Here is a 21429-nt window from a genome sequence, read left to right on the forward strand (position 1 = left end):
AACCCCCTGCTGTAAAACAATGGCACAGCTGAGACAGTGCAGTGAATAAGAGTGGCAAACACATTTTACAAATGTGCACCGCCTCACATCGTGAATGGCAGGACACGAGGAGCCTCCCTGGGCAGGTTTACCTACGGCTCTATGTGGAGACACGGGGTCATGCATTATGCAATCAAACATCTCCATCTGGGAAACACAAATGCATTCACCGTCTTGCCACAATGTCCTGTCAGTCCCCAATCAAATAACACTATCTGAAAAAAATGGAGACCCATACTCCAAGATACACCCCTGACGACAACCTGCTACTCACACTCTTTTATTCCTTCTTCTATCAGGCTGATAAATGCCAAATGTCAAGAGTAGCTCTATATTACCGGTATATTTGTCTTTTATATTATATTTGTGCCTCTATCTCACATGTATTTATTTGTTAGATATGTACATGAGAGAGCTTATGATTGCACTGCAAAAAGTCAAAATCTTACCAAGATTATTTGTCTTATTTCAAGTAAAAATGTCTTATTCCTAGTCAAAATATCTCATTACACTTAAAATAAGACATGATCAGCTCAGAAATAACTTTCACTTCACTTGTTTCAAGTGAAGTGAAAGTCAAATGGCTAGAAAGAGCAAGAGGAGTTTGTACGCAGTGTGAGGTCAAGACAGAAATTCCCGTTCTCAGCAGCTGTCCAAAGCACAGAGAAATTAGAAAAGACTTCAATCGAAGACTTCTATCAAATTCAAGCAGAAAATCCCAGACTCACTCACCCTCCCCAGAAGACAAACAGCCCTCTGGGAGAGGAAGCACTGCAGGAGAAGTGGCAGGTAAATACACTCCTGATCAAAATCTTCAGACCAGTTGAGAAATTGCAAGAATTTACATTTTTTACATTTACATTCATCAGCTGATAGTGTGGATACCTGACAGAAAATGACACTGAATCCACATTTTTGCCAAGATTAGGGCTTTTAAAGGCAGTGGTCTTAAACTTTTGATCAGCTGATGAACAGCCTATTTCAGTTTAATGGTTGTTTGCAATAAATTGCTTCCTCAAATTTTTTTTGTCTCACTCCCATTTCTTCTTTTTGCATTTTGAAGCTCTACTTAGAACCTTCTTAAGATCCAACAATGCAAAATGTAAATTCTTGCAATTTCTCAACTGGTCTTAAGATTTTGATCAGGAGTGTATGTTACTGTGTGTCACAATGTAACACATGTTTCAGTGAAGGACACTTTTCATTTAATTCATTGATTTATTTCATTAATTTCTCTGACTGTATGACCTCACTCTACATTAATATGTATACCTGCTACTCTACATATAACTAGATATTGAAAATGAAGTGTTATTGTTGTTATTGCTAGGATTATTAATTAATTTTCATGTAGATGTGTTAAAGGCCCCATGGTGTACACTTTTCCAGGGTTTTATTTTAACTGTTGATATCCCTAGCATGATGTATTTGTGGTTTTGAACCTGTGGTCTGCTAAATATAGTTTCACAGCTCCTCTCTCTTGCCTTTATCCTGGAGCTCTGGCAGCACGGTTCGTTTAGCCAATCAGAAGAGAGAATCAGCCCCTCTCCACTGATTGGAGGAATATGAGGAATAAATACCAGAACAGATATTTAAACAGTGGATTAAAAGGTTATTATATATATATAGTAACCTTTTAATTTAAGGTTACTATATATATATAGTAACCTTTTAATTTACTGTTTAAATGTCTCTTCTGGCATTTATTCCTTATATTCGTCATTAGCGCATATCAAATCAGACAATGTGTGATATGCATGTGTAAACAGAATAATTCAAAGAACTTGTAATTGGCATTTTTTCTTGTCTTTGTGTGTGTAATCAACTTGTGAATTTTTATAGTGATATCTGAAAGTAAAATTGTGTTTTTTGGTAATATGTGGTCATAAATAGGTGATTTTCAAAACTTTCCACCAATGGGATTTCTTGGGACTTTTTTTCCCTCACTCAGGACAAACTGAGGATACAAAATCAGTTGAGTTTGCTTCTCTTGCAATTTGTCCTAGGTTGACCCCAATTTTGGCCTAAAATTACTGGACTAGTTGTGCACTTCTCCATTTATCACAGGTGAAATGCTTGGGACAGTATATATGTGGCCCCAAGACCTTCCCTAGCACGCAAAAACAACGCAAATTGCATTTTTCAGGCCATGGGGCCATTAATATACTTTTTTTTTTTTTTTAATTACTGTTACCTTTATGTGTATACACATTTTATTGTTCTCCATCTATATTTTATTTTATTGTTCATGTCAGGTTTTTCTGCTTTGACAACATGTTTGATCCAAAATGCCATGCCAGTAAAGCCTGTTCAATTGAATTGAACTGAGAGAGAGAGAGAGAGAGAGAGAGAGAGAGAGAGAGAGAGAGAGAGAGAGAGAGAGAGAGAGAGATTTACTGTTAATTAAAGGACCGTTAATGATTGTAGGATAATTGAAAAGCTGTCATCTCCTCTCATTGGACTGCTGCCCAGCTCATTAGAGGTCAGTCCTCCAATCAGAAATGATTGCTCATTACGGTGTCAGGAGGGAGGCTGATGTTTCTGTTGAGAGCCATGAGGGAGCTTCAGGGAGGAGGAGGAGGAGGAGGAGGAGGAGGAGGAAGGCAGCTCTCTGGCTTTAGGAGCACAGGGTTCACTGTGTTTTTATTTCTCTGTGGCAGCACTGTTCCTCTCAAGGCTCAGCGGAGAGACAAAGAGGCAAAGGCAGGAGGAGAAAACAGAGAGACGGACAAAAGCAGCAGCGGAAGAGACGGAGCGACTGTGGGCGAAAACTGTGACATGTATTTTCATGCAAATTTAGGACGGATTCAAATTAGCACAACTGAAGGAAAATGGCAAATCCTGATACATTCCCTTGGCATTGCAAGAAAAAGCTGCTACATTTACTGTAGAAGCAGATTTATTCATAAAGGAATAATGCGAGAAAGGGCAATGAAAATACATTTAATTTAGGACTGACAAAGACTATTTTGGTTTAGACATCCTGAAATGTCTGTAAAATATCTGTCCACAACAACCTGGAGGAAAGTCAGAGCTGCTGAAGCTGCCATGCACAAATCTCCATCACAGCTGCATTCCCATTAGTTGGTACACTAGAATATTGTCTGATGCATTTCTTTTGTTTTAATCTTAAAATAAACATCGAAAAAAATTCAGCATGCAGCAACTTAAAGGGTTCAAGCATTAAATTCCTCTTCAGAAAAAAAAAATATGTAGAGATGTCCAACTACAGAAGGGCAAGTGAAGAGTCATGTATAGCAACAGAAAAAGAAAAACCCAAACCAAATTTTCAAATGAAACCTTGAGAGTGAAATCCAAAGTGTTGGAACAGCAGAGAGCTTTTTTAGTCTCTGGTCTCCCTGGTTTCTTGTGGCGTAAAACGTCCCAGACTGGCCGGGCCACTAAACACCAGCGTGCTATGTGTGTGTGTGTGTGTGCACCACAGATGCCACTTTACAGGAAGTCTGGCTTTTGAAATCCACAAAGTCAAAGGAGCACTTCTTGTTACTACTTGAAACCACCAGCACGAATATTCAGCTCCTCAATGTGAGCAGTTAGAGACTAATTTAGAGGTAGAGACAGAGGAGAAGAAAAGAGAGAGGCTGTTGGGGGAAAAAGAAAGACAAGAAAGATACAGAGGAAGGCAGAAATAGTGGGAGAGAAAGAGACAAAGAATAAATAATGGTAAAGAGAGAGCAAATATGAGAGAGAGAGAGAGAGAGAGAGAGAGAGAGAGGTTGGAGACAAACTACAGTAACACAGAGATAATCGCCTGCGTTTGTTGTTAACAAGTCCCTGTCCTCTTGTTACATGGCTGCACGGCTGCACTACATTTAGCCTCGAGGGAGTTAAGAAACACACACACACACACACACACACACACACACACACACACACACACACACGTGCATCCATTCATATAGTCATAAAGACACATGCTAGGGAAGTGTTGGAATAATATTATAGTCAATTAATCAGGCAACAGACAATTCTTCAGCTAGGCTTATTGATTTTACTTTTATTTTTGTTACATTTAGAGTCATATAATAAGACACTAAGGGCCCTATCTTGTGCCACCCGCTATCCGCTGCCACTACCCGCTACCCACAAATTGCGGATTTAGGAACTTCCGCTATCCCTAAACGGTATCTTGTGCCACCCGCTACCCGCTATCCGTTATGCCGACTGCATCATTTGCGCCTGGAGGTGTGTTCGTGGACATGTTTAATGCGCTATCCCTAAAGTTGCTATCTTGCGCACACACTTTAGGGAAAGCGGATAGCGGGTGGTCCTGACCACCCGCTATCCGCTATCCCTAAAGTTTGGGCTGTTAGGAGAGCGCGCCCAGGCGGCTTCAATGCGCACCCCGACGGAGCCTCGCCACGCACACGGTCGGACTGATACCGGGACGCCGCCGGAATGGACTGAGTATATTACTCATATAGACTGTTTAGAGGAAAGACTGTTTTAATTGGACACTTAGGCCAGCACATTTTATTGTTTTATCATAAGCCAGCAGCTGTGCTATATTTTTATTTTTAATATTTTATTTGCCCAATCTACCTTGTCAATAAATTAGTTTACACGTAGTTCCACCTCTGCCTCTTGTGTGTGTGTGGTGTGGCCCGGGGATTTTACTCAATCAGTACAACCTTGTGACACGTCCACTTGGACACATGTGGCTCCACCTCCCGAATTAACTCACCTATAATATAATATATAATATGTATATAAAGCCAACTTGCTTTAGCCTCAGTAGAAGCCCTGAGAAAATCTACCTCCCTCTCTCCATCGCGGGTTTAGGATTTAGGATTTAGGATAGCACAGCCTGCCCTTAAAGGCAATGGCACCTGGCACACTGATTGGTTTAACTGGCGTAATGCCCAAAACACGCCTATTCATAATATAGCGGGTAGCGCAGGTGTTTTGCGGATAGCGGGAGGTGCACAAGATAGCAACTTTTACGGGGGAACGCCTCTTCCTAAATCCTAAATCCGCAAATAGCGGGTTTAGGGAGTCTGGCGCAAGATAGGGCCCTAAAGCTTATTCATCCTTCATCATCCAATCATCCTGCTTGTGACAATACTAAAGTATTCCTACGGTAATTCCACAGATTTGTAAAGGCTGTGGAAACCTGCTGTAAACATGTTCTGTTAAAGTCACTGTAGAAATCTGACTGTAGAGTGTAAAGTAGCCCAAGGCTGGTCTGTGAGCACGTTTACATGCACACCTTATTCCTGTATTAACCGGAATATTCACAATATTCCGGTTGCGCACGTGTCATGTAAACAAGCACCGAACCAGATTAAGGTCATATTCCGGTTGGAGAGAATTCCGAATAAGATCCCTGGCATATGCCTGTTCCAACCGGAATATTGGGGCATGTAAACACCTTAGTCGGAGAATGCCCCGAAATATTCAATCACAATTGTGCATGCTCGACCTGCAAGGAATTCTGTGGCATCTTTGTTGGGTTAAGGTTAGGGTTATGGTTACCTGCAAGCGGGGAAAACGGCAGGGCGAACAGCAGCAAGAGCCAGGAGACTGCAGTCTGCCTTCAGCTAATGAAAGACTTAAATATTATGGAGGATATCGATGGGAGAAAACATAGAACTAGCGACAGAAGAAAAAGAAGAAGACTTCTTCGTCTGTTTTTCCGGCAGACCAGACGCCTATACGCGTGCTGCTGCCCCCCGCGGCTGAGTGTCGCATTACGTCAGAGAGTGGAATACGCCGAAACACGGGGGCATGCCAAGTAACATGTAAATGGAATATTCCAGTTGCCGCGGCGCAGTTACCTTCGCCGGAATATTGAGCCGAACCGGAATATGGTGTGCATGGAAACGAACTCTGTGTTTAACATGAGCACAACGGCACAAGCAGACCAGAGATCTGTCGCACTCCTCTTTGCATTTTTCTGAATGGCAAAAGAAAATGATGAAGCATTTCTAACTAACACACTTCTTCGCTCAGGCAGGTGGGAGATGGTGCCCAGGTTACACCGAGTTTGAGTTTCCACCACAGAGAGACGCACTGCAAGAAGGCGGCGGATTTAGATGAACAACTATAACACAAGTTTCATGAGTCTGGCTTTGGTATTTCCTGTTTATAAGCAGCAACCAGCAGGGCCTTGCTGTTCTATTTCTCTCTGACCAAACAATGAGCTGCAGTGCTTTCACCTGCAGTCACCTTTTAGTATGTGCTCTAGAGTGCGGGTACCTGACCCCAACCATCAGGATCCATCAGACTGTGCCAAAAATGTACAAATTCTATCCTGGTTTGGTCATGTCGGCATTACTTTAGTGAAACTCTAGTGTAAAATAAATAAAAATTGCGGACCTTCTGTCAGCTTCCTCTATACTGCTGGAGTTTACGTGACGACACTGAAGGCAACATGTAGGCTACTTCAGGTGGTAAATGTAGCCAAGCGATGGAGGACAAGCAAAATCTCAGGCTTAGGTCGGGGTCAGAAGCAAAAAAAAAAAAAAAAAAAAAAATGCCTGTTGGCTTCGGCCAGGTTTGGCTACTATGCTCTGAGGCTGGGGTCGGGTTTAGACAAAACCATGTGGCCTGATCCAGACTCTGATCTGGTCTGCTCGTCAACAGAGGTACTGGAGGTAACGTTTGCCCAGTGGAAAACCACAAAAACAGATAGAGTCGGGGCGAATAGAATAGATACCATGTAATATGGAAGGGTGAAAATAAGCTCAGGCATAGAGAGGGTTCACACACAGACGCTCATAAACACACACACACACACACACATTACATAGCTACATATGTTGTATATAAAGACAGCATACATATAGTTGCAGACAAACATACATGGGCAGACACAAAGTGATAGAGAGGAGTTGGTTTAGGCGTGAAGAAGTTTGTGGAGCGTGATCAAACCACTCTCTCTCTCTCTCTCTCTCTCTCCCTCTCTCTCTCTCTCTCTCTCTCTCACACACACACACACACACACACACACACCAGTCTGTAGCTTCTTGGCTAAGGATGAGAGGAACATTTACTATTCAGAGTGAAGGATGGCAACCAGAGGAGAGCTCTTGTCTCGGGTTTGGCTTCAGTAACAAAGCAGCTTCTCATGACCCCGTGACTGAGACTCCTGCTCTGTGTGTGTGTGTGTGTGTGTGTGTGTGTGTGTGTGTGTGTGTGTGTGTGTGTGTGTGTGTGTGTGTGTGTGTGTGTGTCTATTTGGATCACTCCCCATCAAACATTTGCTCATGCATAAAACAATAACTTTGTGCAGCTGCATGCATGCATGTGTGTGTGTGTGTGTGTGTGTGTGTGTGTCTGGATCATTTCATTGCACCAAACAATTCACAATCCATCCAAATGCATTCTGGGAGGTTACTTACCCAAACCAAGCTCATCGGATGGAGGATCAGCTGCCCTGAAAGAGTCGCAAAACATGGAATTAGTTCGGTGTTCAGCGAGTTCAGCGTCTTGCTCAAAGGCACGTAGGCAGGACACACCGCCTATTGCAGGGATCGAGTCTGTGAGCTTTTTGTTCGTTCCAGTTGCAGTCCATAATAAGAAGACATCAGCACTCTCGTGACGGAAATAAAGCCGAGCTAACTGCTGCTGTGTGAGCGCCACAGCGGGGAGCAGGCAGTGATTCAGCCTTTATCCACTGTCACCTCAAACTCTGTCCTCCTGCACAGGAACTGATGCGTTTTACATTTACAGTGTGTTTGGAATAAACAGAAGAGGAACTGCAACAACCGCCACCATGCACACTAAAAACTGCTGGGTTAAAAAATACCCCAACTTTAACCCAACCCCTGGGTCAAAAAGGGTCCAACTACTTGCTGTGTTATTCTGACTCAAGAAACTGGGTTATGCATTTTGACCCATAATCTGGGTTAACTAAATAACCCAATTTCTCTTTTAACATGACCCAGGATTGTAGTCAATATAACCCAACTTATAGGTCATATTCATTTAGCCCACTCAACCCAAAAGTTGAGTGAAATTTAATTAAGCACTTCCACATTTATATGATTTTACTGCACGTTTCCACACAGTGTTACAGACACTAACACACATGACACTGTTCAATTCTGAATAGGCAATCCCACACAAGTGCGGTATCATCGGCAAATTCAATTTTATGTCCACAGGTGGAGCAAAGCCCTGACTACAACTCAAGCCTGAAGACACACATCACTCACAGTTTTACACTGTTAAATTATCAAGTTGTAAATTATTCAATAAATAGACAATAAATAGTCTGTATAAAATGTGCAAATATGCAATGTGCAAATATTCTGTGCAAACCAATAATAAAGTGCAAATATTGCCACTAAAGTGCCAAGTGCCATTATTAAAGTGCATAGTTAAGTTGTCTGTTTAAAGTGCATTTTCTACCAACCATGTTGTGCAATATTTACAAGCAAAGCTATCAGTCACTAGTAATGAAGTGCTCTTCGTTACACAAACTGTTCATAAAGTATTCAATCAATCAATCAATAAGCAATCAATCAATCAAACCCAAGTCTCTGACCCAACAATGGGTTACTCTCAGAAAAAAATAACCCAGAAATATTACCCAACTGGAAAAACCCACAAATTGGGTCAAAATAAAATCCTTATAACCCAAGAAATGGTTATGGCTCTGGAAAAATAACCACTGATCTCCTAACGCTAAAATGACATGAACAATCACTTGAAGTTGTTTAAAATACAACAACAATTAAAAAAACGTTGTCCTAGTTTTCCCCCATTGCAAAAAACAGAGCAGAAAGTACATGTGTGTTTCCTGCAGGATGTAATTTACTGACGCACGACTTATTCATGAAACTATTAAGGATTACTGAACTTTTCATTTTGCGAAATAAATCTGAGGGGCCTTTAAGTTAGCTAATGTGTGGATCCCATGCACACACACACACACACACACACACACACATTTGCTCTCGGCGTGTGGCGTCCCTCTGATGCCAATGCAATTTCTCTTCTTCCTGAATGTCCTGAGACAGAGCACAACAAAATCAAAACAGCCCCAAATCAATAAGCAGCCTGGCTGGGTTTAGGTTTTAGCTTAAAAGGATTCATTTCTGCAGCAAACAGAGGAAATCATTAAAACAATCAAAGGTGAAGATCCTGGGCTGACGAGCCTCCCGAGCACAGGGGAGGACTCTGTATGATTTTGTCCACGTTTGCCTTCGGTGTGCGAGTCTGCAGCTCCCACCCAACTGGACAGGAGTGGAAATTCAATGTCACGCTTTATTCGGGGAGCTTTTATCAGTGCCTGCTTTAATCTGGCACATTTGGATGGGACGGGGAAAGGTCAGTGCCTAATTTGTTCAGACAGCGTTCACGGTGTGCTTTTCCCGCTTCTCGCCATGACGACTTTATAAACGAGTTGGCTTTAGGATAGTCTGTGTGTGTGTGTGTGTGTGTGTGTGTGTGTGTGTGTGTGTGTGTGTCTGTGTGTGTGCACCTTCACAAATCACACAGGATAACAGCAGGGTGTGCCTCAGTAGTGAAATCATTGGCTTGTCTGTCTGCCTCTTACTGACTGTCTGTCTTACTAACCGGCTATCTGCCTGGATGTCCGCCTGTAGTGACTGGGCTGTGTGGCGCCCCGCTGGCATCAGCTGAGAAAAAAAAAAAAAAAAGATGCATGTGTAAATCTGTGCTGCTGGTTTAGAAATCTGTGCATGTGATTTAAACAGCCTTGCATGTGCCCTTGAATTACAAATCTGCGCCCATGGCTCTGCAAACCGTGCGCTCAAATGACTTCAGAGGAAAGGGAGCTTCATGCATGGAGAGCCACTTCTGCCAAGTCAGTCTGATTCTTCTGCATAGGGCGTTAAAAACATGATTAAATCGAGATAAACTGGGCCTACTTGCTTGGCGGATGTGGTCGTCGTTGAAAAGCTCCAGGCGTGACGTTCCCTCACACAACATGGACAAGCTCTGAGGAAAAAAAGCACATGGATTGCAAATCCACGGGCACAGTTTGCAAATCCACGGGCATGGAGTTTGAATCTGAGAGCTGGAGATTTCTAAACTGAGATCACAGATTTAAAACGGGGCTCTTTTTCATCCTCCACTGACCCCGGGGCGGGGGGGCTCCACGCGCCTGGGATGCTGATGAGCGGGGCCTCGATCCTCACAGTGTGTAGATTGGATTATTGATCAGTGTGGACTGAAGACAGTCTGTGTGTGCATGTGTGCGTGCACGCGTGTGTGTGTGTGTGTGTGTGAGAGAGGGAGAGCGAGGAGGGGGAAGAGAGACAGCGTGAGCGAGAGTGATGCACACACCGACAGAGAGAGGGAAAGGAGAAAAAGGTTAAAGGTCAAAAAGTGAAGAAAAAAAAAAACAGAACTAAACTTCTCAGCCAGAGAACACACTGATCACATCAGTGTGTTGGAGCTATTAAAGGAGCAGTTCACCCAAAATGAAAATTCGTCGACTCTTCAGACACAGGTGAAGTGTCTTCCTCCAAAACAACTGAAGTCAAAGTGTAGAGCTTTTTAGTTCATGAATATATATACACACATACATACATACATATACATACATACATATGTATTTCTTTATTTCTCAAATACCATGTCTGGCTTACTGAGGGTAACTATAGCAACCTGCTGGGCTGTATTGTAGCAGTAAAAAGCCTGGCCTTGAGTAGTTTCGCTTCCCCAGACCAAATTCCTCTCCACATTTTAGGTTTTATTCAGCGAGCTAAAACCATTCTCCAGGATAATAAACGTGTATTTGTTGTCACGGTAACCCCCTCCAAATGCTGCCAACATAGATTGAGCTCAGCTCTGTTGCTTAAATGCTTTACTTTTCTCCCTCCGGGGAAATCACTTCTGCCTGGGTTTGAACTGTGAGTGTGAAAGCACCTATGGGTAATGATGAAATTTCAATTTTGTGTGGAATCAGGCTGCAGGAGGAGGGAGCTGCCTGCCCCTGTTTGTCTATTTGTGGTGATTCATTCAGGAAAAGTTGTGCAGTTTTACTACAGCACATCAAACAACCGCTTGTCAAGTCCCGTTTGGCTTGTCAGGTCGCACCTGTTGCCGCTGACAGCGCTAATAAAGTCTGTTCAGAATGGGCTTGTTTCTTAATAAGTCAGATTAATCAAGCAGACGCTCCAGCTGCTGCACACAGATACAGGCTGATGAGCGAGCACCACGCAGAAAACAACAACGTGAGTGAAATGATTACTGTGAACCTGCTGTCACATCAACACATTCACATGGTCACAGGCTAATGTCCTTTCAGATACTGTGCTCACGTTCATGTTACCTGCTCAGATGTTCTCAGTCTGTTAGACATGAAACGCTGCATCATCTTTGCGGCACATCCCATCGTTACACACTTCCACTCCTGATGCATTAAACTTTGCAGGATTTTTTTTGTTTTGTTTTGTTTTTTTGAAAAGCTGGAAGGTTGCTGGTTCAAATCCTCAGAGTGGGGAGAGAAGCCTGGGGAAGCAGGTGAGAAACGCTCTCCGTTCTCAGTGCGGGAGCCTCGTCTCTACCTCTCCTGCCCGGACGAGTGAAAGTTAAAGCCAAGACGAGCCGGCTTCACTCCTGAGCGTTCTTCTCTCTCTGAGGGCTGTGCACTGACTCTGCAGCAGCAAGCAGCCTTGCTCTTCAAAAACATTTCCAAAAGGCCTCAGATGGTTGCTTGTCTGAAGAATTCTCATTTCCTCTGAACGGCCAAACGAGCTGGAAGCAGTAATTAGTGCGTTTCATTTGAGGCTCTTGGTTCAGGGCTGGCCGCCGCCCAGCGGGCCGATGTGACGCGTCAGCAGCTGTGCACCTGCACGTGCCCGCTGCACGGTACCTGCTGCGGCCTGTCTGCTGCCTGTGACGGACAGCAGCTGCTGCGCCCCGCCGCCGGGGCTGAGCGCCGGGTTCGTACAACACGCCGGCCCTGCAGCCGAGCTGCGTTACCACCAGCCGCTGGCGGCACACATTGCTGCCTGGTTTTACACCATGTTAATTACACCGCGTCCTGTAAGCTCCTGCTAATCAGGAAGACTGTAATTAACAGGTGCAGCTCCTGTCCCGTCCCATGGTGCACCGCTGGTGATGACATATGGACCTAATTAGTATCAGTTTACACAGACAGAAGTAAGAAATTATTTTCACTCTTGTTACTATAATCACTATAATCAAGTAGTAGTGGTAGTGGTGTTATTTTATTTATTTATTTATTTATTTTATTGTTACAATTAAATTTTATTATGCATTTATTTTATTTTCATTTATTAATTTCTAAACTGTCTGTCTGCCCTGCGATGGACTGACCTGTCCAGGGTGTTTCCTTGCCTTCCGCCCAATGTGCGCTGGGATAGGCTCCAGCAACCCCTCGTGACCCTTGTGAGGATAAGCGGTTTAGAAGATGAATGAATGAATGAATCTATTAACTTTTATATATGTATTTATTAGGCCCTCGCCCTCCATCGGAGAGAGGGCCTATTGTTATTGTACTTAGGGCCCGAGCACTGGAACAGTGCGAAGCCCTATTGTTATTGTAGTGTTTTTTCTTCTTCTTCTTTTTATTATTATTACGTCTAAATAACCCTTAATTTGACCCCCTAAACATGCTCCAAAACTCACCAAATTCGGCACGCAGGCCAGGTCTGGCGAAAAATTTGATAAAATGGCCAAACAGACCCCCAAGGTGCAAAAATGGGCTTGGTAGCGCCACCTAGGCACACAAAGGCAGCCCCTGCGACCCACAGGAATGTGATAGAAACACCAAACCAACGCCGAAATGTAGGTCTCATCAAGCCCTACAATTCACGCGCTGACACCCCCGACCTAAAACCAACAGGAAGTCCGCAATTTGCATTGCAAAGTCACGTTCTCGCCCAAAATTCAGCCTTTGAACAAAATCAATCTCCTACCAGGGCGTAAATGTCAGCGGCTTGAAAATTGCACAGATGACAGAGGACACAGTGCATAACAAAAGTTCTGAAGGATTTCGTCATTACTCGATTAGTTTGGATTTTATAAGCCCTCAAAGTCAGAGTGGCCAGAGCCAAAACCTCATTTTTTCGCATGGAGTTTGGTGTGAAGAGGCTGACACTTGACACTAATTAAACCCCTGGTGTCTAAAGTAAAAGTCTGACAGCTTTGAAAACTATGCAGATGGAAAGAGGACAAAAATTCCTACAAAAATATGTAGTTTTGATGTGGATTGGACCAAGTTTGTGGGAGCTGTGAAGAGTTTTCAAACGTTTTTGACTCTGGTGTGCTCTGCTCTGCACTCTGCCTGGACATGTGACTCACTCTAGCTGCCTCAGGACTGCGCAATACACACCCATTGTAAGAGCTCAGAGGGAGCAGAAAACACTCTCAAACTAAAACTGCCGTAACTCAAAAACGGTAAAAGATAGCAAAATCATGTAAATGGGAGATTTATAGATCCGAGTCTCGTGACTCGTTTAAACTTTGAATCAAGTCGGTCACTTCAACGGTGACCGAGCTGTGACACCTCAAACAGGGGTGGGTTTTCTGGATTTCTCCACTGGATTGAATGAGGATTTCTCTGTCTGCCTGCATTTTGGTGTGATCATGCCACAGCTGCCAGTACTCAAGTCAGTCACACACTAGGACATGCTAAGGGCGCCATCTGCTGGAGGGGCACTGCTAGTGGCCAGAGGGGCACCAGCAGCGAATGTACTACCAGTGGGTTTTTGTTGGCGTCGTGTGTGTGTGTGTGTGTGTGTGTGTGTGTGTGTCTGTGTGTGTGTGTGTGTGTGTCTGTGTGTGTGTGTGTGTGTGTTTGTGTGAGTGAGTGAGTGAGTGAGTGTGTGTGCCTGCATTTTGGTGTGATCATGCAGCAGCTGCCAGTACTCGTGTCGGTCACACACTAGGACTTCCGCGGCCTTTCAAAATAAAAGCCCAAAAACTCTTTCAAAATAAAAGTACCGAAAAATACTCTCAAAACTGGCACAAAGGGACGAATTATCTTTCTTTTTTTTTTTCCTATTTATACGTCTCTTTGAGCCTTAATTTGACCCCCTAAACATGCTCAAAAACTCACCAAATTTGGCACGCACCCTAGGTCTGGCGAAAAATTCGATAAAATGGCAACTCGGACCCCCAAAGTGCAAAAATGGGCTCTCTAGCGCCACCTAGGCACACTAAATCGGCCGCTGCGGCCCACAGGAACGTGGTAGAAAGACCAAACCAGCGCCGAAACGTAGGTCTCATCAAGGCCGAGATTTCACGCGCTCGCCCCCCCAACCTAAAACCAACAGGAAGCCTGCAATTTGCCTTTCAAAGTAAAAGTCGGGCCCGAAATTGCGCATTACACAAAAATTATCTCCTCCCAGACCGTAAATCGCAGCGGCTCATAAAGCTAATACATGACAGAGGATACCGTGCTTAACAAAAGTTCTGAAGGAATTATTATTAATTTGAACCGTTTGGGATCGATAAGCCCGCGAAGTCGGCAACGCCGACTTCGAGGGTGTCGTTTTTTCCATGGAGTTTGGCGTGAAGAGGCGCACACTTGGCGCTAATTAGGCCCCTGGCGTCTAAAGTAAACGTCGCACGGCTTCGAAAATTATGCCACACGAAAGAGGACGAAAATTCCTACAAAAATATGAAACTAACTTTTAAATTGGAACAAGTTTGTGGCCGCTGTGAAGAGTTTTCGAACATTTTGGACCCTGGTGTCCTCTCCTCTGCACTCTGCCCCGTCATGTGACTCACTCTAGGCAACGGACAGTTCCGCAATACACACCCATTATAAACCGTCAGCGGGAGCAGAGAAAACAGTCAAACTTAAACTGCCATAATTCAAAAACGGTACAAGATAGCAAAATCGTGTAAATACGAGATTTATAGAGCCGAGTCTTGTGCCTCGTTTAAACTTTGAATAAAGTCTGTAACTCAAACGATGTCCGAGCGGCGTTACTTCAAACATGGGTGGGTTTGATCGATTTTTCCATTGGATTGCATGAGGATTTCTCTGTCTGCCTGCATGTCGGTCTGATCATGACACAGCTGCCAGTACTCATGTATGAGCACAGTACTCATGTCACTCACACACTAGGACATCCTGGGCCTTTCAAAATAAAAGCCCAAAACTCTTTCCAACTGAAAGCACCGAAAAATACCCTTACAAATGGGAAAAATGGATGAATGGTCTGCACTTCAAACATCGTGGCGGACCGGCACCGGTGCGAGGGCCGACCAACGCTGCTTGCAGCTTTAATTTATTTATTGTCAGTCATCCTACTCTTACTAAAAGCTGAATGATGATGTTTTGGGATGTAAATCTTAACTAAAAGTATTAAAAAAAAAATTCACAACTAAATAAATTAGCTCTGTGCTCAGACACGTATGATCCTGGGAGCCTGTTTGAGGAGAGCGGACTCGCTGTAAAATCTGTAAAATCTGCTGTTTGCAGTTTCATCACCTGCAGCTCTCGGCTTCATGATCGCACTAGGAAAATAAATTCTCAAGAATTTTCATTTGTCCTTTGAGTCATTTTTCCTGCCAAAACTACACAATACTGCAGAGGGTTTGACAGAAACACTTTGCCACAGTTAAAATCAAAATGTTAGTGACTCAGCGAGAGGCCACTTTCAGATCTTTAGTGTCTTGCTGACTGAATAGTGCCTTACGTTTTAGTTTCTTACTGTAGAAAGTCATCAGAAAATGTAAAATTCCACCTAATGAACTCTGTGCTCTTGTTGCATTTCTTGGGAAAGATGTTTATTCATTTACTGATTTGAAATAGCTCCTTAACAAATTTGCAACAGTTATTTTACCTCTGCTTCAGTAAAATGAACATTGCTTTTCTATTTGAAGACTTGTTATGTGTTCTGAGCTCTTCAGCTTCCCAATTGTTCGGCTGCCTACATCTGCTCTACAGAGAATACGCTCATGTCAGGCCACTTTTCCAGTTTATGAATGCAACAACACTGTAGCAAATATAGCAAATATAGCAGTCCTTGATCCTGTGGAAATAAATGCAGAAGTACTGCTATTCTACTTAATAGCATGCATATTTAAATCTTTGTAATATAAAGAAAAATCAGTCCTGCCTTAATGCTAAATCTGGCATTGATAAGTGTTATGCCTTTTGACCAGTTTGCTAGTTTATGTACACAGACAATAGATAAATCAACACTTGAAAAAGTAGAATTTAGAGTGGACTCTTTTCACTCCCTGGCTGACAGCCAAACCTGAGGAACTCATGTGAGCTCAGACCTGCACCACTGTGAAGACATGCCTGACCCTTTTGCCCTGAACGCCATCAGAGGTCACTGATGGTCCAGAAAAGTCACAATTAAAAAAAAAATCGAACTTGAGAGAAGGAGCTTTAACAAGATTTGACGCACACTTGATTCTTCTAGTGGCCTTTCTGGTGGCCACACACACACACACACACACACACACACACACACAAAGAGGATGGAGGAGGAGTGAGGGTGGGTGTGGATGGTAGTAATGTGTGGGTCAGCTTGAAGCCTGGATCCGTCTCCGCTGGGGACTAATGGACGACCAGCCTGCTGCTTTTTAAAAGCATGGTAGGCTTCAGCTCTACCACCACCATCTTTACCAGACTCCCTTTCTTTGGACCTATACTAGTGACACACAGGACGATGTTTTACAGAGGATCAGATGCTCGGGAAATGGAATAAAGTCATGTCATAGAAATTATGTTTTGTTTTGTTAGGTTTTGTTCTTGTGTCTTGTCTCGTGACTTCCTGTTTTATTTTGAAATCCCACTCTCCTCTTGTGTCAGGTCACTTGCCCTTCCCCTTGTGTGTTTCCCAATGGTCTGATTGTCTGATTGTTTCCACCTGTTTCCCATTACCTTGTGTGTGTATTTATAGTCCGTCCCTGCGTTCCAGTACTCATACTACCATACTATTTAGTAGGGAAAAAAAGATTTAGTGTGTCCCAATACATAGTATGTCACATGCAGTATGCCAAGAGTACCAGGATGTTCTACTATATCCGGTCAGATTTCGCAGTATGGATTTCAGCAGGCTGCTCTGGCCATTCTGACCCACAATCCTTTGTGCAGCGGACGTTACCTCGCACTGCGTGTACAGGCCACGCCCACATACGGACGACAACAAAACACACATATCGCACAAAACTCGCTCAATGACAGCAGAAGCGACAGGAAGATAGAAGATAATAAATATGACAGACGACAGCGCAGTATGAAACAGGCATCGGCATTTTGACAACAACATTCAAATTTGCCGCTACGGACGGCAGCGGAAGTGAGCGAGAGGGTCGGACTTCAGGGATGATGTATGTAGTGTGTCCCAATAGGATGCATACGCATGCATATTTCATACTAAACTACATACTTTGTAAGGGCAGCTGCAGTACATACTAAAAGTAAAAAGTATAAGTATGCGATTTGGAACGCAGGGCAAGTTTCCCTTTGTCCTGTGCCAGTTCGTCCTGCTTTGTCCTGTTTGGTCATGTCTTTGTTTTTGCCTTGTGTCATGTCAAGTCTTGTCAAGTCACGTCAGGTTTTGTACTTTCTTTGATATTTTGTTTTGTCATAGTTAAGTTTTATGTTTCTTTGATACTTTGCCTTGCCTTTGCTTGTAGTTATCCTTGCTACAGTGATTTTCTGTTGTTACTTTTCCTTATTAAAAGACTATTAAGTTGAATTCTCGTCTGGAGTCGTGCGATTGGGTTCAATCCTTGTTAGTACACGTTCTGACAGACACTCTGACAGAGTATACGTGGACGTGAATATCTCGGGTTTCTGAAGTGTTATCCCGATTTCAGAAACCTGGCCCTTATCCCGGTTTTGAAAAGCGTGATTATGCAGGCTGGAAACCAGGATACTGTTGCATGTCTTATCACAGCAGCCAACCACCTGCACAGGCGCGCCTTCAGCCAAGTGACACAGCGGAAACACAAACAACGGCGGCAACGACAGCATCTCACTTCTGCAGCGCTGAAGAAACAGTTTTGTCTTTCTTTAAGAGTTCAGTCTACTTGGCGGTTTAGATGGGACCAAGCATCGAAAAACTGACATATTCAAGTCTGTAGTAACCGGGCTGCAGGACGCCGGATTCCCAGCATGTCAAGTCAAGTCATGGAGGAAAATAAGAAGAAACATTACTACCTGGCTGAACATCAAAACAAAAGCTTTCTCTCCTCTCAGAATCACTGAACTCCATCATGACACACACCCGTCCCACCAGCAGATCTTCATCCTCTGCTCCCCTGTCCTGCACGATGGCAGTGATGGCCCGATATTTCCTGTCGCTCTCCTCTCACATTGCTGGCGATGAGGTGGATGAGCCAAATCTGCGACCCCATGTTGGCGTTGAATAGAGCTAAGCCGCTATCAGCCAAAGTGGTCTCATTTTCAACAGCTGCAGTCAAATTCATCTCAGCTTAACACTTACAGAGGAATATCAGATTAATGATTTCAAACCAGCAGTTTGCTGATATGACACACATAACATTTTCTATTGTTTCTACGCTTGTGGTCGATTGTTGCCGGAGCTGCTTGCGTCTGTGAAGCGTGGAAATGCATGATTCTACCTCAAGTTAAAAGCATAGAGCTTATTAGGCTCAACAGTGCCTTTATTAGTTTAGTCAAAACACAGTTGAAATCAGTGAATACGTGTTATACACAAGAGAGGGATGCTGCTTTGGCTAAGGGCTCTCAAACCATCCAAAACCACACCTATGACATCTGTTACAAGTGTTATCTATTCAAAATGTAAATGAGGAATCAAATAAATGAACACACCAGATGACAAACTACTGAGTTTACTTGTAAACTGAAAAACAACAATACATGCATTTGAGATAAACAAGCAAATGAGTCTTGAGGTCATGGAAAGTGTTCCGCTTGAGTGAGTTGGGCAAATAGTTCCAGTCTGGTGGTGTTTTAACGTTAAACGCGAGTCTCCCAATTTCTTTAAAAATTCTACACATAATAAAAAGGTTGTTGTGTGTGTGTGTGTGTGTGTGTGTCATTCGCTGTCCCTCAGGTTGTGGCAGGCTGATACATATCAGGCAGCAGGACGCCCTGTCTCCTTCTCCGAGGAGTAGCTTTTAATTTGGAGAGCTCATTAAGCTCTTTATAGGTTTGACCTCGTCAAGGGAACCGTTTGTTAATTCATTCATTTTTTTCTCACATTTTAGGAGGAAGTGCAGTTCTGTCTCACCCTCACCTGTCAGCAGAGACCACACACTCTCTTTGGGTTGCCATGATTTTCTGTGTGTTGTTTTTTAGTGTCACTGAGCCTGTAGCTGGTCAGGATCTGTTCCATCTCTGGCAGTAGAGATTCTGCAGATTCATCCTCTCCTTTCAGAGCCAAATAACATTTGAATCTACTTTGGCTTTCAGTATCTTCTGTCCAGTGTTGCAAATAGTTTTCTTTACATTGCTTTATAATTGGGTTTAGTCTGATTGGTTTTTGGAAAGCAGTGTCGGTGCACTGCAAAAACTCAAAATCTTACCAAGATTATTTGTCTTATTTCAAGTCAAAAATGTCTTATTCCTAGTCAAAATATCTCATTACACTTAAAATAAGACATGATCACCTCAGAAGTAACGAAATTAGCTTGTTTCATTGGCAAAATTTGTTTCTTGTTTCTAGCTAATTTTCACTTATTTCAAGTGAATTTTCACTTTTTCCACTGGCAAATTTTGCCAATGAAACAAGCAAATTATCACTTGTTTCAAGTGAATTTTCACTTGAAACAAGTGAAAATTGTCTAAAAACAATTTACTTCTGAGGTGATCATGTCTTATTTTAAGTGTAATGAGATATTTTGACTGGAAATAAGACATTTTTGACTTGAAATAAGACAAATAATCTTGGTAAGATTTTGCGTTTTTGCAGTGTGTGAGTATGGTGAGAGTGTGTGTGAGAGTGTGTGGTTAATGTCTCCATAATCAATAAATGATCTTTATCCCAGCCCATCCTTGACGGCACCATTTTCTTTGCGGCTGGGACCCAGCTGGACTGACTGAGTGTGGCCTGGTGGCCTGTTTGGACGTTTGCTTGCTTCACTCTGTGCATATTAAGCCAGATCTCATTAACTGGCCTGTTCGTAAATAAAATGAACAATGAGCAGAATTCCCTTGACAACCAGCAGTTTCCTGGGCCGTGCAGCGGGAACGCCGGGAGGCTGCGACATAAATCAGCCGCTGCAGTTTTGTGCAGGCCCGTCTGTCACATTTTACTGTGCTGATTGATTTCCTTCACGGCCTCCTGACAGAGCCCCGTGTGGGCTGGACACTGGCTCGGGGTCACTTCAAACACAGCCGCTGCGAGGTAAACAGGCTGAGCAGGTGTGTGTTACCTGTCCACACACTCCTCTGTCAGTAGCTGGGTTTCCATCCACCTATTTTTATTCGCATTTTCAGAAATTGCGAAAAAAAAAAAAAAAAAAAAACTTGGATGGAAACGCCAGAAATTCGAAAAACGGCCGAAAATTTGCAAAAAAGTTTTTACGCTTGGAGGGGGTGGATTTAGAATAGAATAGAATAGAATGTCTTTATTGTCACTGTACAATGTACAACGAAATTAAAAGTGCGATCCCTAATGGTAATCATTCATTCAACATTAAAAAACAGCGTTTTTCAATTTATCGTATCGATAAAAGAAAATGCGACTTTTTGCTGTGGAAACAGGTTTTGCGAATAAACGATGACTGGAGCGGATACCACGTCACACTTCTACGCTACAGTCTTATTATTAGTTATTATTATTATTATTATTATTATTAGTCTCTTATTCCTTATTTAGGATGGTTCAGTACGAAGTTAGCGCTGCCAAAATAGTAAGCAGACTTCTCCCAAGAGCCGACAAGTTCAGCAGGAATCTGTCCCTGATCAGCTGTTGAGTGTCAGCTGAGTGTTTGTTGTTGTTCAGTCGACACACAGACGCTGTCTTATGGCGTCATCTCACGGCACACTCTCCTCTCAATAATCGCAAAACAAAACTAATGGAAACAGGCATAAATCCGCATTTTCTTTTGCGCATTTTGACAAAATTCGCTCAAAAATTTCGATATATTTGGATGGAAACCCAGCTACTGTTGCCGTCGTGGCTGACGTTCTGACTTGGCTTTTTCAGACCCAGCAGCCACAGTTTTGCAAAATGTATGATATTTTTTTTGTGTCGACTACATCAGGAGCTGATGGAGGTTTTCCACGGTTTAGGTCAGTATTACCAGAACAACTACTGAGGTTCTGTGATGGCTCTTCATTAAAATAAAAGGCATCAATTTTCAAAATTAAAGTCTATTGCAGAGGGGAATAGTCTATAGCCGAGCCCTGATTCACACTCAGTTTTTAAATTTGTATCTAAAACAAAAGACCTCAAAGCCTTTGTCCTAAACTACTGGGATTCTGCTGCAGATTTAAAAAGTGAAAATTAAAAATCTGCCTTC

The 21429-nt window shown here is 43.1% G+C and overlaps 1 protein-coding gene across 2 annotated transcripts in view; it reads right to left on the reverse strand.

Moving 5' to 3' along the window:
* Positions 1-21429, reverse strand: part of slc8a2b (solute carrier family 8 member 2b) — a 283027-nt gene that overhangs the window by 182191 nt on the left and 79407 nt on the right. The window contains exons 1-2 of one of the 2 annotated variants that reach the window (XM_030067826.1): positions 11309-11330; positions 7404-7438 (exon numbers count right to left, since the gene is read on the reverse strand). The gene's annotated coding sequence lies outside the window, so the exon portion shown is untranslated. Of the gene's footprint in view, positions 1-7403; positions 7439-11308; positions 11331-21429 lie in introns of those variants that run through there. The other variant, XM_030067827.1, reaches the window with a different exon arrangement.

The sequence above is a fragment of the Myripristis murdjan genome, chromosome 13 (genome assembly GCF_902150065.1).
Source record: "Myripristis murdjan chromosome 13, fMyrMur1.1, whole genome shotgun sequence".
Lineage (NCBI taxonomy): Eukaryota > Metazoa > Chordata > Actinopteri > Holocentriformes > Holocentridae > Myripristis > Myripristis murdjan.